General features: G+C 44.8%; 1 protein-coding gene across 13 annotated transcripts in view; it reads right to left on the bottom strand.

The window, feature by feature from the left end:
* LOC138803464 (transcription factor HIVEP3-like) overlaps nucleotides 1-26,615 on the bottom strand; it is a 405,830-nt gene that overhangs the window by 50,905 nt on the left and 328,310 nt on the right. For all 13 annotated transcript variants that reach the window (XM_069987525.1, XM_069987527.1, XM_069987528.1 and 10 more), the window contains one exon: nucleotides 24,021-24,214. The gene's annotated coding sequence lies outside the window, so the exon portion shown is untranslated. The remainder of the gene's footprint in view (nucleotides 1-24,020; nucleotides 24,215-26,615) is intronic.

The raw sequence follows: 26,615 nt of genomic DNA, 5'->3' as shown, positions 1-26,615 counted from the left end.
GCTGGCTTGTCAGTATCCAGCAGCCTGTTCCTTTGATGGCCCTTTGTTTCTATACAAGCAACAGCACAAAAGACCCACCAGCTGACAGGCTTCCTGAATAGTTAGGATCGTCTGTCTACTTTGAAGGGTAATATATAAAACACACTATCACACACACACACACACACACACACACACACACACACACACACACACACACACACAGTCCATATAATAAATTATAGAAAGATAATGATCAGATTCATGGGTGACCTATACTGTGTATTCTGGCCGTGGATGATCTATGGTCTCTATAACTCTTGCTCACATAACAGAAAAGATATAACTGTTCTGTTCTAATAATGACATAGCAGTTATAATCATCATTCAGCACCTCCTTTCTCTATTTACTCACTCGGTCTGCAAGTATTTCATAGGCCTTCTCAATGCCAGGCCTGCCATTTGGAAATAGATAAAAATTATAGACAATCCAATTATGAACAGCAAAAGTTTTCTGAAAATGGATCAAAGAACTAAAACTGTGAAACCTTTAGAAGAAAACTTATAGGAAAAACTTCCTGATGTTAGATTTAGTAATGATCTCTTAGACAGGATACCAAAAACATAAGCAACAAGTGTAAAAAATAATAGGTAAATTGGACCACCTCAAAACCAGCAACTTCTTTTTTTTGGCGGGGGGGGGGGGAGGGGGTCCGGTCGTGGGGCCTGAACTTTGGGCATGGGCGCTGTCCCTCAGCTCTTCAGTTCAAGGCTAGCGCTCTACCACTTGAGCAACAGCGCCACTTCCGGCTTTTTTCTTTTTTCTTTTTTGCTTATGTGGTGCTGAGGAATCAAACCCAGAGCCTCATGCATGCAAGGCAAGCACTCTACCACTGAGCCACCTTCCCAGCCCCAAAACCAGCAACTTCTATGTGACGTTAAAAAGCTGCCCACAGAATGAGAGCAAATATTTACGAATAATATGTCTGATAAAAATTAATGCCCAAAATATATAAAAACTCCTATAATTCAATAACAAAAAACAAGCAACTCAAATGTAAAATAAGCATGGACACTTATAAGTGGACAGTTATCTGAAGATCTTCAAAAAGCTAAAAATCACCCAAAAATACCCAACAGAAATCTGAGGATCATTGTTCAAAGACAGCCAGCATGAAAGTCTGTGAGACTCTTAGCTCCAATTAATGACCAGAAACCTGGAAGTGGAGCTGTAAGTAAAGTGATAGGGTACTAACCTTGTGCAGAAGAACTCAGGAACAGTGCCCAGGCCCTAAGTTCAAGCCCCATGACTCCTTCCCCGCAAAAAAAACCCCCAAACCCCAACATTGTTCAACTATTAGGAAAAAAGATTAAATCCATGATAGAATAAAAGTACACACACACACACACACACACACACACACACACACACACACACACACACACACACACACACACACACACGGGTGCATGAAGGGCTACTATCAAAAAAGGAAAGAAAAGTGCTGGCAAGGATGTAGATGATTTTTCCCCCCAATCCTTGTGTACTACTGGTAGAAATCTAAAATGTTTTGGCCTCCGTGGTAAACAAGGTGGTTCCTCAAAGATTTAAAAACAAAAATAGAATCGCTTTATGATTCAACCATTCCACTCATGGGTGTACTCTCAAAAGAACTGAAAGTAGTCTCAAAAAGAATCTTTGAGGGGTAAGAAGTACTAGGGCTTGACCTCAGGATGAGGTGCTGTCCCTTACTTTTTTGCTCAAGCTAGTACCTCTACCATTTGAACCACACCTCCACTCCTGGCTTTTTGGTGGCTATTGAAGATGAAATCTCATGAACCTTCCTGCCAAGGCTGGCTTCAAGCCACAAGCTTCAGATCTCAGCCTGCAGAGTAGCTAGGATTATAGGAATCAAAGAGGTATTTATTTAAGCATATTCATAACAGTATTATTCAAAAAAGCCAAAAGGTAGAAGCAATCCAGATATCCATCAATTGATAAACAAAATAAGTCTATGTTTATACACACATGTAGGTATGTATGTTATTCAGCCTTAAGAAGGAAAGAAACTTGGACATAGGCCACAATATGAATGAGAACTCTGTGCTAAGTGGAATGTCAAGTCAGGAAACCATAAACACTGTCCTTATGAGAAAGGCCTAGAACAATCAAATCTAGAGACAGGAAGTAGAATGGAGTCTGGGAGAGAGGACCAGATTTTTACTTAATGGGAACAAAGTTTCAGTTTTGAAAATGAAAAGAATTCTGAAAACTGGCCACACAATAATGGAAATATTTAACACAAATGATTTAATAGGATGGTGAAATGGTAAGTTTTTCATTATATGTATTTTTTACCACCATTTTAAATGACAAATGATTTTAACAGGCATTTTACAAAAGGAAGAATGTCAGAAAGCTTTTCCATCCATTTTCTTTTAGGAGATACAGCTTCAAATTTTATGTTTTGTCTTTAATCCATTTTGAGCTGATTTTTATGTTGGTAGGGATTCAGTTTCATTCTTTCACATGTAGATATCCAGTTTTCCTGGATATTTCATTTGTTGAAAAAACTGTCCTTTCTCTATTATGTATTCTTGGCACCAGTCTTGAAAATAGTTGCCTGAAAATGCAGAGATTTACTACTGGAATAGCTGTTCTGTGTTACTGGCCTATCTGCCTGTCTTTCTGCCTATGTTGTAGCTTTGTATTGTATTTTGAAACCAGGAACTGTGCTGCCTATAATTTTGTTACTCTATCTCAGGATTGATTTGGTTATGCATAGATTTTTGTGATTCCTTATGAATTATAAAATCAGTTTACTATTTCTATAAAAATGTCATTGTATTGCATCTGTAGATGGTAAGTGGTATGGACATTTTAACCTTAGTCCTTCCCAACCTTGAATACAGGATATCTTTTACATTTGGTTCTCTCTTAATTTCTTTCCTCAGTAATTCATCATTTTCAGTATACAAGTCTTTATCTCCTTACTTAACTTCATACATATTTTGTTCTTTTTGGTATGACTGTAAAAGGCCTCATCTTATTTTCATTTTGGATAGTTCATTTCTGTGTTTAGAAATGCAACTGTATATTTATTTTATTTGCAACTTTATGAACATTGTTTACCAGTTCATTTTCTAATGGAGCATATTTCTTAATGGAGTCTTCAGGGTTTTTTCCATACAACACCACACTGTCTTCAATCAGGGACAATTTTATGTCCTCATTTGCAATATGGTTTTCAAGCATTTCTCCTTGTCTACTTGCTCTGGCTAGGACTTCTGATAAGTTTAATGGAAGTAACAGGAGTGGGCAACCTCGCCTTGTTCATAATCTTAGATAAGAAATTCTGTTTTGTACCACAGCATATGACCTTCAGCCTTTACTCTGTTCAAGTACTTTTCTTCTAGTCCTAAATTGTTAAAAGTCTACCCTGTTGAGGTAGGGGATTGAACTCAGAGCCTTGTTCATGCTAGGCAAGTACTCTACCATGGAGTTACATCCTCCCTCCTGCCCTTGTTTTTTTGAGATAGGGTTATGTTATGTACTCTAGGTCTAAGATCAAACTTTTGATCTTCCTGTGTCTGCCTCCTGAGTGCTGGGATTACTGGTATGTGCTACTACAGCTAGCTAAGATATATTTTCCTTTAAATCATCAAATGGTGTTGATTTTTGTCGTGTTTTTTTTTCTTGTATCTGTGAAGATGACTGTATAATGATTAGTCTTTATTCTGTTAATGTAGTATACAATATTTATTGATTTTAATATATTAAACTACCTTTCCATCCAGGAATAAATATTATTTGAACATGATATGACCCTTTTAATATGTTGTTGGATTTGGTTTGTTATTGGCTTACTGAGAATTTTTGCATCTATATTCATGAGGGTTATTGATGTATGTGTGTGTGTGTGTGTGTGTGTGTATGTGTGTGTGTGTGTGTGTGTGTGTGTGTGTGTGTGTGTGTGTGTGTGTGTGTATAAAATGGAGAAGGAAATGAAGGAGGAAGAGGGAAAAAAAGGAGGGGGAGAAGGAGAGGGAGAAGGAGAGGGAAAGGGAGACAGAGAATTTTGCTTGGTTTAGGTATCAGATTAATGATGGCCTCTTAAAATGAGTTTGGATATTAAAAAAAGCAGAAGAAACAAGGTTTAGAATGGATTTTAAAATGATTTTGGAAATACTCCCTCTTTTTCAACTTTTTTGGAAAAGATCCAGCAAAACTGATGTTAACTCTTTTTAAAAAATCTTTCATAAAATTCACCAGGGAAGATGTCTGGTCCTGGATTCTTCTTTACTGGGAAGTTTTTGATTCCTGATTCAAGCTCTATGTTAATGTTAAAGGCGTCTTCAGATTATTTCTACATGATTTAGTCAGGAAAGGTTGCTTTTATCCAGGAGTTTATCCATTTCTTTTCCTTTTGTCAGTCTTGGGGCTTGAATTCTGGGCCTGAGCAGTGTTTTTGAGCTTTTGTGTTCAAGGCGAGTGCTCTACCACTGGATACAAGATAAGAGTCAAACAGACTTTCCTGCCCAGATTGGCTTTGTTTTTTTTTTTTTTTTTTTGGTCGATCATGGGACTTGAACTCTGGGCCTGGGCGCTGTCCCTCAGCTCTTCAGCTCAAGGCGAGCGATCTACCACTTGAGCTACAGTGCCACTTCTGGTTTTCCAGTGGTTTATTGGAGATAGGAGTCTCACAGTCTCTCCTGCCCGGGCTGGCTTTGAACCTCGATCCTCAGATCTCAGCCTTCTGAGTAGCTAGGATTACAGGCGTGAGCCACCAGCGCCCGGCCCAGATTGGCTTTGAATCACGATCCTCAGATCTCAGTCTCCTAAGTAGCTAGGATTACAGATATGAGCCATCAGCACCTGGCTATTCATTTCTTTTAAGTTATCTAGTTTATTACCATCTAATTGTTCATAGTGGAATGCCAACTTTCAAAAAAACTGAGTCATCATTTGTAATGCCTCTTCTTTAGTTTCCAATTTTAATTATTTTAATCTTATTCTTTTGTTGTTATTGGTTTCACAAAGGGTTTTGTTAATTTTGTCTTTTCAAAAAACCAATTCTTTGTTTTGTTTTTCCAACTATTTTTCTGTTTCCTATTCTATTTCTTTTTATAACTGTTATTTTCTCCTTTGTGTTGGCATTTGGTTTAGTTTGTTCTTTTTATAGCTCCTTCAGGTATAGAGTTAGGTTATTTAAGATCTTTCTTTTTTTTAAATGCAGGAGTTTGTCTCTGAATTTCCCTTTTGGCACAGCCCTCATAGAATTCCCAAAGGTATGAGGTATTTTCTAGTTCCATTTCTGACTTCTACTTTCAATCAATAGTTGAATTTGTATTTAATTTGTGAATTTTCCAGTTTTCCTGCTGCTACTGATATCTAGTTTCCTCCTGTTATGGCCAGAAAAGAGATTTGGTATGACATGAGTCTTCTTAATTTTGTTAAGACTTGTTTTGTAATCTTACATATGCTCTGTCTTGAAGAAGATCATGTGTGCTTGACAGAATGAATGAACTTTTGGGTAGAGTATTTTGTAGTCAGGACTATTGGACTAACAGTATCATTTAAATTGTTTTTCTATAGATCTCTTGTCTGCCGATTCTATCCACTATTGAACATGGAATACTACATTATACACAAGTATGCAAATGGTATAGTTAAATCCATTATTTTGTACAATAAAAAACACACAAGCCAAAACTATTTTCTAAAAATAAAGCAAAATCAAGTAAGTCCAAGGAAGGAAGGAAAGAAAGAAAGGAGGTAGGGAGGGATGAAAGGGCACAGAAATGGTGGGACAAAGGGTGAACCAATGCAACAGGAATAATCATAGACACTATGTTGGAAATGAACTTTACAACTTGAAGGGGAGGGAAGTCAAGGGTGGGGAGAAAGTGGGAGAAAATGAGGGAGGGGTAACATTGTTCAAATAGAAATTTACTCAGTACCTTACTTGTGAACTGTAACCCCTCTGTACATCACCTTTACAATAATATTTTTAAAAAAGAAAACAAGTGAACATGGGGTACTAAAACGTGTAAAGGGATGCCTAATCTGACTACTTATTAAGGAGACATAAACAAAACCCAGAAAACATTCACCAGAACAGCTAACAGCAAGCAAACAAACGTCACTAAAGATGACAAGGCTATAGAACAACTGGACTTTTTCTTGTGCATTGTTAATGGAAAGATAAATGGACACACTCATTTGGGGACATTTCACTGGCAAAATTTAATGCCAAACGCACATTTACCCCAACCCACAACATTTACTCCTAAGAGTATACTCTAGAGTAATGCATCTGTTTGTCTGCCAAATAATGCTAATGAGAGTGTTTATAGCAGATTTCTTCACAATTACAAAAAAGCTAGAAACAACTGAAATGTCTACAACAACTATAATGTGGTATGGTTATATAAGAATCTTTGTATAGTAATAGAAAAGGACAAAGGAGGAGTGTTTCAGGTTAAAAAATATATAGGTCTTACAGATACAATAATAGGCAAAGGAATTCAGATCCAATTGACCTTGTGCTGTGTTGAGTTCATTTAACTGGTTAGTGTGTAAGCAAATCCTATCTTATTACCTTAGAATCCAGAATAATGGTTAGGTTCTGAGGGGCCAGTGGGAGTTTACTAGATGTATATACATGCATATACATATAAAAACTAGTGTAAGTATTCACTTCTACTTCATGTACGTAAGTGTAAGTCTGGTGTGTGTCAATTTTAAAGAAGATAGAGACTTTACACCTGAAAGATAACAAGGCCTCTGAAGAGAGAAACACAAACAAAAATCAGGATAATAGCTGTAGTACTGCCATGCTGAGTCTGAGTTCCAAACATAGGCTGGGAGGCTGAATACTGGGGGTCAGGAGGGATTCACTAGGTAGCTTTAGAGACATCTATACTGGGGTTTGAAGAACAAGTGGGATTGCTCCAAGCAGAAAGGGGACTAATGTAGGCAAGATGGAAGATGTTGGGAACCCCTAAGTATTAGAGAAGATAGAGTCAAGTGTGCTGGACTCAGGAGTGGAAAGTAACCCTTGCCACACGGACACTGTCCCTGCTCCCCCCCTCCCCCGCCCCTGGCCAAGGCAGCAGCAGTTGACCCTGCTCTCCTGGGTAGCCCACTGGTCCACAGTCAGCATCAGAAACCAGAATGCTCACCCTTTGAATGGGCAGCTGGCAGGCTGTGTCTCCTGCTCTCTGCCCCTGGGGAGGGTCTTTGGAAAGAACTAATTAGCCAGTTCTCTGTCCTCCCCCCCAAGCCACAGGAGCAGAACACGCTGTCTGCACTGAGTGTGCCAGAAGGAAGGGGTTCTGTAGCTGTCCAGAAACCCCCAATCCGCAATGGGTTCCTTGCTGAAGACCCTCCAGGCTTCCCACTGGCACAGACCCTAGGGCCATGGCTCCCCAATTCTCCACCACAGGTTAGCACCTGATTCTTTAGTCCTAGTCTATGAGAGCTGAAGAATTCTTAGAAGATGAGCCATTCATTGCCCCACATACCTGCTGTCATCGACACAGGTGGCAAACTCTTCAATATCCTTCAAACCCACCTGCAGTGGTTCATCTTAGGTGTCAACTCAGCTAGACCATAGGCCTAGCTATTTGGTCAAAAACTATTCTAGAAGGTTTGGTGAAGATTTTATTAAAGATGAACATAACCATTTCAGCAGGGCATCAATGGTCTGTCTCGTGCCTGTAATTGTAGTTGTATGGGAGGTAGAGATTAGAAAGATTGAGGTTCTAGGACTGGGAAGGTGGCTCAGTGGTAGAGTGCTTGCCTTGCATGCCTGAGGCCCTGGGTTCGATTCCTCACCACCACATAAGCAAAAAGAAAAAAGCTGGAAGTGGCCCTGTGGCTCAAGTGGTAGAGCACTAGCCTTGAGCTGAAGAGCTGAGGGACAGCGCCCAGGCCCAGAGTTCAGGCCCCACGACCGGACCCCACCCCCACCCCCCCAAAAAAAAGATTGAGGTTCTATGCCATTTTTTCCCGGGGTTGGGGGAATCACATGGTTTCATCTCACTAAAAAGGCCTGGGTATATTGCTGGGCACCAGTAGATCATGCCTGTAATCCTAGCTAATCTTAGCTACTCAGGAGTCAAAGCCAGTCCAGGCAGAAGTCCATGAGACACTTATCTCCAATTAACTACCAAAAAGCCTGAAGTGGAGCTATGGCTCAAGTGGTAGAGCACTAGCCTTGAATAGCACCCAGGCCCTGAGTTCAAGTCCCAGGACTGGCATAAAAACCAATAAAAAGTTGAGTATAGTAGCATGTGACAGTTGTTAAGCTATGGTGGGAAGTGGTAAGTAGGAGGATCACAGTCCAGGCCAAGCATAGCTCAAAAATAACCAGAGCAAAAAGAGCAGGAGGCAAGGCTGAAGCAGCAGAGTGCCTGCATAGTAAGTATAAACCTCTGAATTCAAAACCCAACACCACCAAAACAAATTATACCCTCTATAATATAAGGAGGCCTCATCCAATCAGATGTCAGCTTTAACAGAAAAAGACTGGCTTTTTTAGAGAAGGAGGTAATTCTGCTGGCCAATTTCCTTTAGTCTTTAGACCCTGGAGGAGTTGGCCTATCTTGCAGAGTTTGAGCTTTCTATTCTTCCACAATTGCTATGGCTCAAGCCAATTCCTTAAAGCCAATCTTTTCCTCCCTCTCTCTCTCTCCCTCTATTCTAGGATTCGTTTAAGAGCACAGTGCCAGGCTCAAAAAGGTCAGGACCTTAGTCATTCTGGTTTCTCTTTGTCAAAGCTGCAATTTACTTTCCTTAAGCTGCCAGACCCTTTGCCATTGTCTAGCATGGGTTGGCCTATCTGGGTGTGTGTGTATCTGTATGTAGATATCTCCTGTTAGTTCTGTCTCCCTGGAGAACACCAGCTGATACACCACTGTTTTCTCCATTGAGTGAGTATCCTCTGATCCCTCCAGATGCCTGCACTCTGCACTCATGTCTGCATGTCATTTTTCTTACCTGCTTCATGCCACAGAACTTTATTCCCTAAGGGATGGAGGTTCTTGTGGGGTAACAGGCCTGTCTAATTCACCACCATGTCTTTAGTACTCAGCAGAGGCAGGCATATAGAAAATTAGTGTTAGTTAAAAGTGTGTGTGTGTGTGTGTGTGTGTGTGTGTGTGTGTGTGTAAATCTGTGAGAATGAGGCTGAGGGCCTAAGGAAGTTTCCCTAGGAAGAGGCCAAAGGAGATCTTATAGGGGGAGGCCAGAGAAGGACAGGATGCTCCGTTCTTGAAAACCAGGTACGTGGTACCATCCTGGATAAGGACGCTGATAATGGGGCAGACATCTTAATGCTGTCACTGGAGCATCCCATTTAGCAGAGGACCCCACGGGCTAGGGCACAGCCAGACCAGGGTGTCTACCGCCACTGAGGCCTGCTCATCACAGCAGGCCTCACTCTGGTCCTGACTGACCTGGTTAGATTTATGGAGATGTGGGAAATCCCTTTCTGACATGCCAGGATCTGTCTACACAATATGAATGCATCTTATCTTCCTGTCCCCTGTTCCCTAAAGACCTCCCCTTTCTGCCCTGCTGGCCAAGCAAGGTTCAATCTCCCCCCCCCTCCCCCGGCTCTGCCCACTCCCCTTCTTTTCTCCCTCCTTTATCAGATAAATCCTACTTGTTACCTCTGCTGACTTCTCCTCATGGCCTCCACTGCCCCCAAACTGCCCTCCTTCACTGTGTGTGGGCTTCCAGCTCCATTTCAGACAACACTGATAATAATGAGGATAACGCCGCTTTGTGTTGGTGCAGTGATTGTAGCTCCCCCAATGCTAATTCCCCTCTCATTTCTTTCCAACCAAGTTCACCCCTGCAGAGAACCTGGTTATACTGACTCCATCTGCACATTGTCTGGCTATCCTTTCACCAGTGAGGAGGGCCTCAGAACAGCCCTCTAAGAAGGATCTTGTCACCCCTCGGTGCAGGTGAGGGACCAGAGGTGTGGCCAGACAGAAGCAGCCAAGCTAGATCAACAGCCAGACCTTCTGTTGTTCTCAGTTCTCAGTTCTATGCTTCCTAAGGACATCCCGTGTCCCTGGGTCCTGCCCAGGGTCTGACTCATCTCTGAAGTCCTCACCCATCTCAGCTAGGACAAATAGAGTCAGTGTCCTAGACTGGGGGACCAGAAGAGCTGTTGATATGAAAACTGACCTCTCAAGCCCTGCATCATCCTCGTCTGGACCTACCCACAGAGCACCGGCCTCTTCCCTCACTGCAGAGCTGGGCTCTGGGGTGCCTTGAGATCCCAGGACCTTTTCCCTTCACTCAGAACCACAAGAAAATCAGAAATCATGTTTCATGTTTGCCAAGCTGGTTGCCATCCCAGCCAGGCTGGCAGGATTAAGGCAGTAACCCTCCCAGGAAGTGGCTCAGGGAATCACTTGGACTGAAGAACACAGGGATGCCCTGGGGAGGGGGTGGTAAGGGCTAGGCGCTGAGTTAGCCACCAATCCTCGCAGGCCATGAAGGGCCCAGCCCTGCTTCTCACCTTCAGGGACTCGCCCCCTCCCTTCCCCAGACCCTCAGACATTCCCATCATGCCTCATTCCTCTGCATAGGTTTCCCTACAGGTTTGGGGTCTAGTGTATGAGATTTTTTTTTCCTTCCCAAACAGGATGACACCCTTCCTGCCTACCTGATAACAACTGATACCTTCTAATTCTTATCCTTTTTGTTTAATCTAAATTTTCTTTTATATTTAGTTGGCATGTAATAATTGTGTATATGTGCACACACATACACATACACACATATTGTTTTGAGCCACTTGAGATAGATTAGCAGAGGAAAACATCACATTTATGAAAGGGATCCTAGAGCTATGTTTGCATTTAACTCATATATATATATATATATATATATACACACATATATATATATATACACACATATATATATATATATATAATTGTTTAAAGTATTTCAGCCCAACAACAAAATAGATGATAATATAATGAACACCAGAGACCTTACAACCCATCCTGTTTTTAAAAAAACGTAAAAAATACAGTGGAAGTTCCAGCTCAGTGCTCCACAATCATGGGTCCTCTTCTTTTCCCAGAAGTTGCAGCCCTGAACTTGATCTTACCACCTCACAGTTGTTTTCTGGCACCTACTCTGTGCTAGGTGCTGCATTTCACTGGCTTCATATGATTACTGGGGATGTGTGTGTGTGGGGAGGGGGTGTAAGACCCAAACCCACTCTGCTAACAATTCCTTCCTGTTCAAATCTTCAGTTCTACTTTTTTGGTCCTGTCTAACTGTCCACCTGTCATGTGTGAGGGCAGCAATGCAGTGCTCCCAGAACCTGCCCCATCACTAGCTTTGTGCTCAAGACCCTTTTCTTCTCTAGGTCAGAGCATCATCTGGAATATGGGGGCTTTAACTCAGATAATGCCAAGGGCCTTGAGCTCAACCTCTGTACAATGTGAATGGGGCTGTCCAGATGCCAGAGGTAGGGATGAGCCCTCCTCTCAGGGTCTTTGGGGGATGACTTCCCAAGCACAGGTTAGAGGAAGACATGGAGTGATTTTAGGGAAAGGTGAGTGAGAGTCTTTTTTAATAGTACTTTATTTCATTCAATGAAAGGAGAGGATTGGCAGAGAGACCTTGGGATCCTTACTGCTTATGATAAGGCTGTATTTAAGCCAACACAATTCAAGTCAGGGTGAATTAAAGTATTCGATATGTAACCATGTGGTAGGAGCGTATACATTCTCCAAAATGGGAGACAGTGACCTAAGAGCAGGCCTACTGGGCATGCCTTATCCCTGAGAGAGCAGAATGTCAATCCCAGAATTGGCATATCAGAGCCCAGAACTATTGGGGTGTAGGGGGGGGCTGATGATGGTTGAACACTTTCCTGCTTAAAACAGCTCTTCTTTTTCCAAAAGAAGGGCTTTGTTGCCAGGCACTAATGGCTCATACTTAGAATCCTAGGTACTCAGAAGACTGAGATCTAGAGGACAGAGGTTTGAAGCCAGCTCAGGCAGAAAAGTCTGCAAGACTCCATCTCCAATTAACCAGCAAAAAGTCAGGCTGGAGGCATGGTTTAAGTGGTAGGGTGCTGGCTATGAGCAAGCAAACTGAGTGAGTTCAATCAAGAAAAGCTTTGCTGGTTTTCAGAAGTGCTCTGTCTGGTAGGGACACTGAGAGTATACAGCAAGCTGAGCTGCCTTTCTTTACCTGCCAGGGGCTGCTTACTGAATCCAAGGCCTCCAGAGAACCACCATGTGGGACTCACTAGCCCAGTTATCCAGCTGCTTCTCCCCCTCTAGTCTGAATCTTAGGTCTTCTGCTTCCTCTGGGTTGGAGGTTCCTCTCTGGAGTAAAACTAGTTAAAAAACTTTAAAAATCCCAAAGGGAAACCACTAATTAATTAATTAATCAGTGCTTACACAATATCACATGACCAAGGCATTCTTGGCTGTTGGGTCTGTTCCTGTTAGGGTTTTCTCCAAAGCCATTCCCTTGCTAAGGGAGATTCCTGGGTTAGAAAGCTCAGGATGCTGAGCTATTCAGGTGGTCACTGTCTGTCTACACACTTACATCTGAACCACCCAAGTCCTGGGGCCCTCCTATTGAGAGCATCTGAGAACCAGGAATCTCCCTTCATGCCCATTATGGCAGGTCTCAGAGTTGGTGACCTTTGACTTCCCCCTTTACTCACCTGAAAGTTGGGTTTGCGGTCAGTTCCTTAGGGTCCCAGCACCCAAAGAACATTCAAAATACAGTTCCATGAATCTTTGCTTCCCAGCATCAGTCATCCTTCTGCTGGCCCCAAATTGCCCATGTTGAGACCACACTCTTCCACCTGACTCCTACACTGGCCAGTCCCACCTACATGCTGCCAGATAGACCCCACGCTGTCCACATGACCCTCAGTGGCTGGCTCCATCCCTCATGAGCTCACAGCCTATGACCTCAGAACCACAGGGGTCAAGGCACTCTAAGACACACCACAAAACACCCGTGTTCTTAAAGCAAATGACTAATGCCATTACACTGAGTGAAAGAAGCCAGACAAAAAGGCTGGATAATTGTATTTATGTGAAATGTCCAGAGAAGGCAAATTCAGAGAGACAGAAAGTAGATAAATTAGTGAGTGCCAGAGGCTGCAGGAAGGGAAGCGCAAAGGGAGGTAGATGGAAAGGAGTTTCTTTGCGAAGTAAATAAGAACGTTCTGGAATTAGACAATGGTGATGATTGTACAACCTTGTGAATATACTAGAAATCACTGAAGTGTACATGTTTTCAGGGTGTATACTTGTAAAGGGGGAATTATATCTTGATTTTTTTATAAGTGGAAGTGGAAGAAGTAGCTTTGATTTCCATTACAGTTACTCTCCAGCTGGAGGCTTTACCAGCTGTCCTTCTATGTCCAGAGCCTATGATACCAGGGATGAATCTATGCCACCATGGTGAAGCCTGTATCAGATGGAGCTGTGGCATGGCTGCGGATGGGGCTACACTGGTTAAGCTAGGCCTCGGGGAGGGGGGAGGAACTCTTGGGAAACCCCTACTGGAGTCCTGTGGTCCTGCTGATGAATCCCATACCAGGGCGATGAGCATTTCTGTAAAGCTAGCCACCAACCAATGCCTTTGTTCTCTAAGGATAGACCTTGGCATGTAAATCTTATAAACCACAGACGATTCCATTCAGATCCAGATAGGACATTGAGATTGCAGTGACAGGCCCACAAAGTCACACAGCCTCAAGGTCCAAAGGGAACAGCAAGGGCTCAGAGCCGAGATCGTTATGAGAGTCAAACCTTATCTGAACAATGGTGGCTTATGCTTGCCATCTCCCTCAGGAAACTGAGACTTGGAAGATTGGGGTTTAAAATCAGCTCGGGCAGAAAAGTCTGTGAAACGTCATTTTCAATGAACCAGAAAAATGCTGGACTGGAAGTATGACTCAATTGGCTGAGTATTACCTATGAGCAAAAAAGCCAAGCAAGAGCACCAGGCCCTGAGTTCAAGTTCTGGTACCAACACAAAAAGAAAAACATAATTGCCTTTCCTCAAGCAGGGGGCCACAAGTATGAGGGGAGCAGCCACTGATCTTTCTTTCTTTCTTTCCCTTTCTTTTCTTTTTCCTTTCTTTGTGTGTCAGGGGTTAGGATTTGGGAGACTTTTTTTTTTTTTCATAGAAAATGGTGCTGGGCATAGTGACTCATGTCTGTAATCCCAGATATTCAGGGGACTGAGGCCAACTTTCAAAGCCAGCCCAGGCAGGAAAGTCCATGAGACTCTAATCTCCAATTAACCACCAAAAAGCTGGAAGTGGAGGTATGGCTCAAATTGTAGAGCATTAGACTTGAGTGAAACAGCTAAGTTGGAGTATGAGGTATTGAATTAAAGCTCCAGAACCAGAGCGTGCGCGGCGCGCGTGCACGCACACACACACACACACACACACACACATACACACACAGAGCTATTCCCTTATAATATATTTTTTTTGCTCCTGGATTTTCTCATAGATAATCTTTCTAGTCAAAGGCTAACTTTTTTTTTTAGCATATACTAGGCACAGTTATAAGAACATAACATGCATCAATTCAGTTATTCCCCTTAACAAGCCTATAAGAAAATCATTATAATCCCTACTTCATTGAAGAGGAAACTGACAGTCAGAGAAGTTGTGCAAGTGGTGGGATATAGAACTGTGGCAGACTGTCGTCAGACCCTGGATTCCCAGCTAGCATACCACGTTGCCTTTCTAAACAGACACAGGATGTGCTTCATCATCTTTGCTGATCACTAAATGATGTACCACAATTTGGACACAGCACCTTTGAACTTGCCCTACTGTTGAGTTTTTCAAAAACATTTTTTTGCCACTAGAATTTTGTAATAAACATCCTTTGTACACATATCTTTACAGAATGGCACGATTGTTCCATAAACCAGACTCCCAGAAGTAGGACCAAGGGTCAAAGATTGTGCTGAGTTATGATAGCTATGGGGACCTTTGTTTGGGGCACCTTCTTATTAACAAGGCATGCTGTTTTTGCTTCCTGGTTTTGAGCCTGTCTCAAGGAACACAGAACACACATCTCTGTGCCTTTATCTCCAGGGGAGTGGAGGACAGGTGGTTGCTTCTCCATTTTCCTCAGTGTTCCTCTGAACACTGCTGTGTCTTTCCTAGGACTGGTCCAGAGACCTCTCAGAGTGAGACAGTGGAAGCTGATCTGTGTGTTCCTTCCTCTCACTGACAGATACACTCAGAGGGGTGGGGCGTTTCCTGACACCAGCTGGGCAGTGAGAGGTTCAGGGAAGGCATGATTCAGCTCCCTCAAATCTCATACATGTGCTTGCCCAAGGAAGAGACCCTGAGGGAGATAATAGCTTCCAGCCCCATTGTACCTCCACCATACCATAGGTACAGGGGCTCATTCTATTCAGGAACCCCTAATGATTTTAGTTCTGATTTGTAGCACCTTGTATCTAACTATTCTCCTTTACAATAGAGCCCGGATGGGCAATGGTGGAGCCAGGTTTACACACGGGGTGCATGGCACATTGTTCCAACCTGGGAGCCCAGCAGCAAGGTTGTCATGGCGGGACTTCTCCAGCTCTCTCTGCCTGCTGGCTCCTAGGAACCATCTTACTAGAAAGGCACAGTGTAAATATTTTGCTAAGCTGCCAAGAGAGGAAACTTACCCAGGCTGAGCTGCCCGGTGCTGGGCGCTGGCCATGGACACAATGCTCAATGAGGGCCATTATCTGGGAAGGGAGGACTGTTTGTTTCATTGCAGGATGGTGCCAGAGCCCACAGCCACCAGGCTTGCTACTCTGGATGCCACACAGAAGAGTCTCCTTGCACTCAGCAGACTCTGCGGTTACGCAAGGCCAGGCCAGGAGGTGGACTCTCCCCGGCCTGGAGCCAGGCCTTGTTCCTTCCTGCCTGAGCATGTCCGTTTGAAAATGTTCAAAATTGAGGGCCTCAGTGTTTGCAAAATATGCTGGGCCCTGAACCTGCTGGTCTATTCCAAAGGGTGGAGTGTTAAGGAGCAAGGGAGCCCATCCCGGTAGCTCCTGGCCCCCACCTGCCTGCCCACTGCTCCCAAGTCTCACCCCACTCTGCTGGGCTGCTTTTTCCTTTTTCTCTATCTGTCTCTGTCTTGGCCTCTGTCTCCCTCTCTCTCCCTCTCCTTTTCTCAGCTATACCTGGTCTAAGTCCTTCCTAAGCACATGGTCCACTCTTTTCTCAAAGCTTTCCTTATGTGACTCCCCAGGCCTCCGGTGACCCAAACCAAAAGAATGCATTTTCAAGCCAAAAGCAATCTTGCAAGTATCTATTCCAATGCCCATTTTCCAGATGAACAAACAGCAGCCTGGAGTTGGGCAGCCTGAGAAGAGTGAGTCTGTGTGAATGCCAATGTGATCTCCTTGTGAAAGTGTTTGCCTTGTGTCTCTTAGGCCTGTGTTCCTTCTCTCAGTGAATTGAGCATGGCTAGACTTCAGAAATACAGCCGAGTCTAGTCACTTGCCTTGACCTCTGGAGGTGCTGTTCTTGTCTGGGGTTCTGTCACCCCTGATGGGCTCTTGATGCTGCCCTGACCTGCAGGTGGTCTCCACATGGCAGCCAGGGTTCTCTCCTCCTCTCAGACTTCCTAGGCTTCTCAACAGTCCATCCCCAAAGTCCAGCCCTCTTTCCCTCCTCCTCTGTGCCCCACCCTACCCTCCAGATGCACTAGCCTCCTAGTTATTTACCACCAAACAGGATCTAGTATCTTCCCAAGTGCCCTGTCTAGATTGCCACAGGGCCCTCTGGTCTCCTCTCATCTCCTTTCCTCTCCTCTCGTCTCCTCTCCATTCTTCTCTTCTCTACTCTCCCCTCCCTCCTTCCCCTCCTCTCCCCTCCCCTCTTACAGCATCTCACTTAGACTCATCCTCCCAGCTGTCCTGAATTCAACCTCATTACCTCCTGATGCCACTTTGTCACTATATTGTACAAGGAAGATATCTTAAAAAAAAAAAAACCAGAAAATTGTGTTTGTGTGAGTGCATATGTGTGTATCTGTTCATAAACACAGAAAAGGTAATTTGTCTATTTGCCTGTAATAGTTGTCTATTTTCCTAGGTTCTCAAGAGGCAGGTATTGTGTTTCATCACCTGGTATGGTGCTTGGCACCTTTTATCTAAACACGGCAGATTTTTTTTTTTCAGTGCTGGGAATTACACGTAGGGCCTAGTACTTGGTAGGCAGGAGCTCACATACTTGAGCCACGCCTCAAATCCTTTCAGCTTGTTTTTCAGATAGGGTTTTGCAGTTTTTTCTCTGGGCTGGCTTCAGACCATACCCACAATCACAGCTGACTAGCAGGGCCAATTTAGGGATGGTCCACTTCCCTGGCATCACTATTGTCTCCCTGCACCCCCCAACACAGGCTTAGCCTCTCCAAAAGAGCACAATCACACAGGTAGCCACAGAGAGTCACTCAGCCGTGAGGACCCAGGTCTGGCTGGCCACTCTCTCTCATGGGCATCTTGAGCTTGCAGGTGCAGGAAGCTTCTCCTGCACTTTAAAAATTCTCCATGGGGTGACTCTGGGCCCCTCTGGGATTGGGACAAATGTCAGTCAAATGAAAAAAAGAGAGGGGCGGTAAAGAAAGAGGAAGGTGAGGCTGACCCAGGAGAGGAGGATGGAGGCATGGAAGCCACAGATGATCCCAAGGGTGCTAGTCAACAGTGATGAACCAAGGCAAGATGGCAGAGCTTGTCCTGACAGGTGGGTCATGTGGTTTTTACTCTCTGCCTTCATTGGCTCAACAATTACCCACTGAGCAACCACTATGCACCAGACTGGCTAGGACCAGGGGCCTGTCCCTCCTCCAGGACTGTCCCCACCCTCAGACTGAGAGGGAGATTCTTCCAGTACTATTCAGCTCCATATCTGTAGTAGCCCCAGTGTAAACCCAAGTCATCCACCTGGTCTGAGCTTGGGGATCCTCTCCTGTTCCCCGGAAGGATCCTTCATTTCTGCCTCAGTTGCCCCCTGCCCCCACATCTGGCAGAAAAAGGCTCAGCAAGTAACCTGCTTCCTATAAGTGGTGCTGGTCTGTACAGGACTAGTGATGGCCATACATGTCTACACTGCTGCCTCGTTCTACCTATAGACCACAGTCTCCACCCCTGGTTGCTCTGGCCTCCTGGCTTCCAGTCTGCCACAGGGCCTCTGAACCTGTATGTAAAAGAAACACCCCACATAATTCTGTTTTGGAGTCTGTGTCTATGAACCATGGCAAAACATGAACTCCCTCTCCACCTCACTCACTGATGTACCTCTTCCCTGTCTGTCTCGGGCAGAGGCTCACAGCTGTAGCAGCCAGCTGGTCTGCCCACTCAATACCCTCAGCCCAGGGCAGGGTCTGCTCTTCCCTGGCCATTTCCCTAACATGGAGAGCCCACCTGAGCCCCTTCTCTCCACAAGTCTTTCTCCTATCTTACAATGGCTGGATCAACTATCTCCAGAAGGCTCTGAAACATCCCATGGCATGTACACAAATACATGCCATCACTCCCTTTCTGGGTTGCTGGCTGGCTCACACCCCATCTTCCTACTCTGACCATGGGCACCATGAGGCAGCACCTCATCTTCAGATCTTCACATTTTTGTTATCTGGTCAACCATAATCACTTACTGAGCACCCTCGGAATCCCAGTGTCTGCCTGGGGATGTAGAGAAGGAAAGCAAAAGTGGGGATGTAGAATAAGAAGCTGCCCTCACCTGGACAGAGACAACATTATCACACATTTGATCAGAGTAGAACTAGACAGTGTCCCTCAGAACCCTAGAGAAAGGGATCTTAATGCCTTGGAGGGGGGTCACATAGGGACAAGGATGGAAAATCCAGAAAGAAAATCCAGCAAGTATACAGGATCCAAATGTAAGATGTCACACAGGGTTGGAGAAGCAGGGAGAAGGGGCTGGGCTGGACGGGAATGCTGATTCTGGATTTTGGATTCTTCCTGTAGGTCAGGGCTGGACATGTCCAGCTACTGCCTGGTTTTTCACATAATGTTTTCCTGGAACACAGCCTGTTCATTTTTATATACTATCACCCAGCTCCAACAAAGTAGGTATTAGAGGCAATGCATGGATTTCCAGCTGGGGATGGCATGGTCAGATTTGTATCTTACCTTGTCATTCAAAAAGGATTCAGGGAGGGGCTGGAGCAGACTGACTGGTAGAAGGAGAGTGGTTGGAAAGTTGTTATGATTGGATGAGTTAGAGATAGATACTCAATAACACTGATGATTTTTATTTAAAAGTATATGAAAAGCCAGGCACTAGTGGCTCATGTCTATAATCCTAGCTACTGGATGTTAGCCTAGGCAGGACTGTCCATGAGACTCTCATCTCCAACTAACCACCAAAAAGTTGGAAGTGGAGCTGTGGCTCAAGTGGTAGAGTGTCAGCCTTGATTGAAAAAGCTAAGAGACAGTTCTCAGGCCCTGCGTTCAAGTACTGGCACATACACATAAACACAAAGTATATTAAAAATTGCTATGTACCCAGACTGAGCTAAGCCTCTATATGTATTTCTTCATTCATTCTGCACAGGAAATGCTCAATGTAGCTAGAGCTGTTATCCCTGATTTGCAGAAGCAGCCCAGAGAGGTTAGGTAGCTTGCCCAATGGCATACAGCTAGCATTTAATTGAACCAGAATGTAAACCCAATGGTCCACACCCAAGTTGAGGCCATCTATGCCAAGCTGAAGGTCTTCAGGGTCAAGCATGTTTGTTACTAGATCCCTTGGAGAAGACATAGAACTCGAGTCCTCAGAAGGAGAAAATCCAGCCTGGGTCGAGCCAGGCAGGAAGTGGGAGGCAGGAGTGTGGCTATTTTAGAAAAGCGACATGAAAAACCACGAAACTTCCTACCTGTCCTGTTTTGCTCCCATCTGTTCTCAGGAACAAGGCTGCCCCTCTGATAAAAAGGCGTTTCTCCCCACACAGCGGCTCTTCCACTGGTGCTGGGGAGCGGGCACTAAGCTTAGCACATGTTAGCTATTTTTAAGGAACTATATAAACAAACAGGGCTATGTAAATAAGAAAAAAAATGAGGTCATCCCTTCACAATCTAAAAATGTCCCTTTTCTATGGAGTGAGCAGAAAACCTAAGAAAGGATCAGGGCTTTTTTATTCCCCTGAGTCCCTCCCTCTCAATCCCACAGTATCCCAAGTCACCAGGCCTGGCCCTTCCTTCCTCACATGGGTGGATGGAGGAACAGGTAGCCTGGGAGCTGGGACACCTGGTTTCACGCCTAGCTCTGTAGGCTTTGCCTAGAATACCTAAAGCCACCTCCTTAGGCCCTGACACCTGTTTGGATCCAGGTCACTCTGGATCCAGCTGCCCATGCTCATGGCTCTCCAGTATGAGCCATGGCTTGGTCTGCCAACCAGCCTGTCCCCTTAACTGTCCTGCTCTCTCTGCCTGCCCAATACTTTGATCTATTAGAAGAAATGTAGGGACACTTATTAGGAGAGACTTCTATGCCTCCTCTTCTTATTTTTATGCGTATGAAGATAATCAAACAAGGCTTGCTGGGGTCTGCTGTTTAACTTGGGTTTGTACTAAGAAGAATTTTGAACCTTTGTTGGATACTGTCAGAGATACAAACCAGAACTCCCTTCCATCTTTCCCCAGTGCACAGTCATACAGAGCTGAAGACCACCTTGTGGCTGACAGATACACATCACTGTATGGAGGTGATTCAGAATCCTTTAATACTGAGAAGCCAGGCCAACAAAGACAAACAAGAGAAAGGACCATTAGAGGTTTCAGCCCATATAGCAACAAAAGGATCATTTAGGATGGAGGTCAGTAAAAGGCCAAATAGTAAATAATTCTAGCTTTGAGGGAAGATGGTCTCAAGCAGCCAGAGATAAGTATAAGCAAATAGCACTGCTACATTCCAATAAAATTTTGTGTATGAAAACCAAGTGGCAGTCTGGATTAGGCCTACAAGCTATCATTTGTAGATTCCTGATCTAGAACTTCAGGTGTTGATTTTTTTTTCTACAGTAAATCAGATTATTACTCTATGAACTTTCATAATAAACAAATGTTTAAAGTTAAAAATCAATGAGCATTAGTGAGCTACCACTTCAACCTGCTTATAAGCATTACACTCAAGCTTTGATATTTAAAAATGTCTTCTAAGACAATAAATATTCACTGCTGAGAAAATGCTTCTTTCTCCGTTTTCAGATGAGCTTTGTGGTAACCATTCATTCAACAATCATGTAATTCTGGAGAAAGCTCTAGTACAAGCCTCTCCTGAAGGAGAGCTGTGACTTCCTGGTTCCCTGCCCTCAAATGACTCAAGCTGGGAAGAGAGGCTTCCCGAAATCTCAGCTGTGCTAATGGACTCCACTATCTCTGGCATGGGGAGGGGGGGAGGGAGGAAGTCTACCAGATCACACACATGCTGTCTTCATCCGAAACACTGTACCTCCTGGATGCCACATTCTCCAGCAGCCTACCTGGTGGGCCAGACATTCTCAAGATCACCTGAACCACTCACCAGCCCTGAGTCAGCACCCCATTAATCATACTACTCTCTACCCCCGGGGAGAACAAGGAAAAGGCCAGGGCCAAGTTTCTGGTTGGAACTGACAACTCATTTCCTGCAGGGCCAGTCCCTTCTTCCATAGATTATCCTTGCAGCTGGCAGCACCCGCGTGATCAAAGGAGAGTTTGAGTATGCAGTAGGAGAGGGAAAATGCTAGCCAGGCCCATGGGAGGGAATCCCTGCGGCAGTGCTCTCCCCTTTCCAGCTCTGCCTGGGTCCCACAGAGGGTTGTGTTCCTATTAGTTCAAGAACTTATTGTAGACCTTGTAGAATAAATCCAGCTCCTGCCTATGACTACTAGTGGACAAGAACCATACACGGTTAACTGCAGGATTCACAGAAGGGAACACATGCTAAGTCAAGGTACCTGGGGGTGGAGGTACTCCAGGATGACAAGAAGGGACTCCATTCATTAGAGCACCACTGATTCCTATTAAAATGCAGCTCTTCCTAGGGAAGGGTCATCCTGGAAGCCATAACTGCCTTTCTTCAGGTAGAAAAAGGAAAAAAAAGTGCTAGGTCTGCTATAGCCAGAGGTTCTGCCCCTTATTAGCTGTGACTGTCTTTGCATTACTGAATCTCTCTGTGCCCAGTTTCTTATATGTACAAATAAGTCAATAGGATCAGCCTTACTAGAGTTTTTGCAGGGCTCAGTGTGTGCCAGGCCCTGTGTCCTGCAAGGGCTGATCCCTTGACTCTAGAATCTTGCATTGGGATCAGGTGGTTGAGTTTAGCAGTTGGTGTGGCCAAGCTGCCTGCATGGTGGCAGAGGGTGGGGGGAAGGCTACTCACAGGTGGGGAGTCCTTGTCATGGGTGGCCAGATTAACAAGGACTCTTTGAGGCAGACATCATCCTATGCTCACTTTAAAGGTAAAAGGTAAGACTTCTTGCCTGTGAAACCAGTAATTGCTATAAAAAAACCCAGAGAACTACCAGAGGTGGGCCCTAAACTCAGGGAGAATTATGCTCCTCAGGGTCACTGCAAACGTCCCTCAAAATGGGTCTCAGTGCCCATATTTTCTTAGGCACTTGGAATTTTTTTTCCAGCTTGCATAAGAACCCTGATGAGGCCAAGTCTGTGGGCCTGGGTGTACCATCCAGCTGTGGGCATATGGTGACACTGCCTCTGTGAGATGGCCTGCAACCCTGGCCCCCTCCGCACAAGGCAAAAATATCTTCTGCTCATAGCAGACCCCTTGAACATCATGGCTGAGTCCCCTGGCCTCCAAAACAAGATATTGAGCCCCAGAAGAGGCCCTGAGGTCCTGAACCTTGATTGTGTCAGAATCCAAATATAACAAATGCTTGTCATCCTAGCACTTGGGCAGAAGGATTGTGAGTTCTCAGCCAGACTAGGCTACTAGTGAGCTCATGACCAGCTTGAGCTATTAAATGAAGTCCTATTTCAAAAGAGAAGAAAAATAACACAAATGCAGATTTCTGTCCCCAGAGAAAGGATACAGGATCAGTCCCTTGGATTAGTCACAGAGTGTCTGATCCAGAGGGTCTGAGTGTGCCCAAGAATCCTCCTCCTTTGCTTCCTCCACCCCATCACTTCTTCCTCCTCCTTATACTCTTCCTCCTTCTTTTCAGCCAAGCACAACCTCTCTCCACCCTGCCAGCTGCTCCAGGTGATCTCAGCACATTCTGTACCAGACAAAACACTCAGGGACTTGATCTTGATCCAAATTGCTACCAATACCGTGCACCTAACTCTAGCCACAGTCTGAACATCTAGCTTGAGCCCCTAAGATGTATCCAAGGAGCCACAAACAGGTGCACATGCATGCGTGTGCACATGTGTACGCGCGCGCGCGCACACACACACACACACACACACACACATTGGGTTGGACCCCTCCCAGGCCAATCTAAATCTGCATCACTGGAACTAGGGTCCAATTTCAAGCCTCCAATCCTAATGTTGAGAACTCCTGCCCAAACCTGACATCTTTCCAATTCTTCCCACAGGGGGCCTGAAGACTACTGTTGCCCCTGAAAGCCACCAGAAAGCCTAGCTGCACAGTAGGTGGGTGGGCAAGCATGTGAGGAGGGGGTCCTGGAAAGCAGGGATGCCCTCTGGATAGGCACATGAGGATGCCATGTTAAGGTTCCTTGAGAGCTATCACTGTGTTCTTTGCCAGGGACAGGTTGGAAACTAAGCAACAGCAACACATTTTAGGGAGATAGCGCAGGGAGCAGTGGCAGATCGCTGACACCCAAAAATCACCCCAACCAAAGCATGGCAAGAACTTCCAGAACTGGCCTCATCGAGGCTAAGGAAGGCCATAACCATCATGATAGCAATGATACATTTTAAGAGAATGAAATGACAAGCTCATGCGTGGTCAAAATAGTATATCCAGCAAGCCTGCCCAGCAACAGCTATGTCCTACCTGTGCTGAAGGCACCACTTCCGATGACCGAAACTGAAGCGCAGATCTTTCTGAAAGCCAGAGTTCATGTCCACGCCTGCCACCACTGTCTCTATGCACTGCTCTTCCCTCTGGAGGGCAGAGCTGGCCCAGCCTGAGGCTCTTGCAGCTTCTCCATGAGCTACTGTGAGGTGGCTGAGTTTGTGCCTCCAATCCTGCATGGGGAAGGCCATGGGTAGAAAACCATAGTTAGAGTCTTCTTGGTCAGTTTTGGGCATAGAGCAATTTTTGTCTGATATCAGGAGATCAACCCCTCCCAAAATGCTTTTCTTGGTGAGGACCCAGTCCCCATCACCCTGTGGAAGACAGTGGGGCGGGGTAGTCCTGGAACCCATCATACACTCCCTTGCACCCAACACTGAGTTTGTCTGAGTTTCTCATTCTTCCCCAGTATGGCAGGCAGAGATTAAGACAGCCCAGAAGTTGACCTGTTCAGAATAACGGTCTTACATGGTCCCAGAAACAGGGTAGCTTATTAGGCTTTGCTATATGACATAAGTAACCTTCAAATAGGCAGAGTATTCAGGACTGAGCAAATCAGGAAAACCATTCATTCACTCATTCACTCACTCATTCATTGTGTTAAGTCTTGTGTCAGAACTCAGGGTTTAAGCATCATCTCGGAGTTTTTTAGCTCAAGGCTAGTACTCTACCACTGGAGCCACAGCTCCACGTCTAGCTTTTTGGTGGTTAATTGGAAAAAAGAGTCTCATGGACTTTCCTGCCTGGGCTAGCTTCTAGTTGTGATCCTCAGATCCCAGCCTCCTGAATAGTTGGGATTATAGGTATGAGCCACCAGTTCCCCACTTTTATTTTTATGTTTTACATATAAAATATACTTTTATATAATATTGTTATATTTTAATTTTGGTGCACAATTATTTTCATATATATATATTTTTTTATTTTTTGGTCAGTCGTGGGACTTGAACTCTGGGCTTGGGTGCTGTCCATGTGCTCTTCAGCTCAAGGTGAGTGCTCTACTGCTTGAGCCACACTACCACTTCCGGTTTTCTAGTGGTTTACTGGAGATAAGAGTCTCACAGAGTTTCCTGCCTGGGCTGGCTTTGAACCGTGATCCTCGGATCTCAGCCTCCTGAGTAGCTAGGATTACAGGCATGAGACACCGGTGCCCAGCTTCATATTTATATTTTTATCTTTCAGTACTTGGGTTTAAACTCAGTACATCATACTCTCACTTGGCTTTTTCTGCTCAGAGCTGGCATTCTACCACTTAAGACACAGCTCCACTTCTGATTAATTGTAGATATGAATCTCACAAACTTTTCTGCCCTGGCTGGCTTCAAGTTGCAATCCTCAGATCTTACTCTCCTGAGTAGCTAGGATTACAGGTGTGAGTTACCAGCACACAGCTAGGAAAATCTTTTATAAACGGAGTTTTCTCTGTCTAGGTACAGAGAAGTCACAGACTGGAATCTTTAGGATTCCTTGGGCTGAAAGCAGACAGACCACATGGGAAGGCCCTAGAAGCAGCCACTGGGAGCTAGGAATGATTGAGTGGCTGAATACCAGAAGGGAAGAGAACCCACAGTCTTAACACCGGCAGCAAACTGGGTTACGTTGACAGGAATGAGCGTGGAACTTCAGAATGCTCCTCAGAGCCTCCAGCCCTCAGTTACCAATGCCCCCTGTCTGCCTGAGCAGAGCCCAGACCCTCTACAGACTTTGGACCCATATGGCACTGAGCTAATAGTTAGGTATGGGACTTAGTCACCAAAGTGGAGGGCATTTGCTAAACAGAAAACCCATACAGTCTGTAAAAGTGACTGGTATCTGGGCACAGGCAAGGATTACCTACAATAATAGACATAGGAACACACTGTCCCGAAACCACTAAACAAAACAGAGTGTTCAGGCCAAGGGAAAGCTGGATCAGGGCAGGTATTCACCAGTGCTTAACTGGGTGAACAAACAAATGTGTGTGCATCAGTTTTGGTTTTGCGGTACTGAGGTTTGTACCCTGGCTTGCTAGGCTGGAGCTGCACCACTTGTACAATACCTACAGCCCTGATTTTTGCTGGTTACTTCTAGGACAGGGTCTTGCTTTCTGCCTAGGCATGCACTGGGGCTGCAATCCATCTATATTAGGCTTCCCATTTTAGCTGGGATCACTGGCATATACCACCACATCCAGCTTCCCCCTGTGGAGATGGAATCTCATGGACTTTTCTGCCCAGGCTGGCCTGGCACCAGAATCCTCCCAATCTCAGCCTCCCGTGTACCTTAGGATGACAAGCACACTCATAGCACCAAGCCTTGGGTTGTGAAGGGATCTCACAAAGGTCTCTGCCCAGGCTGGCCTCAAATTATAGTCCTCCATTTCTCAGCTTCCTAAATATTTAGGATTCTAGGCATGAGCTATTGGTACCAGATTGCCAATTGGTACCAATTTTTAGTACCCCATTTAGCAAGCTGTTGTAAGAATCAAGTAAGACAATCCAGAGAAAAGTGCTTCTTAAAGCAGAAAACCCAAGTTTTAGCTGTGTATAACTTGGCCTGTGCAGCCAAATGGTTGTCTTTAGAGTCTTCATGGCT

This window comes from Dipodomys merriami, unplaced genomic scaffold, assembly GCF_024711535.1.
Source record: "Dipodomys merriami isolate MVZ:Mamm:240054 unplaced genomic scaffold, mDipMer1.0.p SCAF_34, whole genome shotgun sequence".
Classification (NCBI taxonomy): Eukaryota; Metazoa; Chordata; class Mammalia; order Rodentia; family Heteromyidae; genus Dipodomys; species Dipodomys merriami.
The sequence above is the reverse complement of the archived record's forward strand: the minus strand, read 5'-3'. Positions and strand labels throughout refer to the sequence as shown.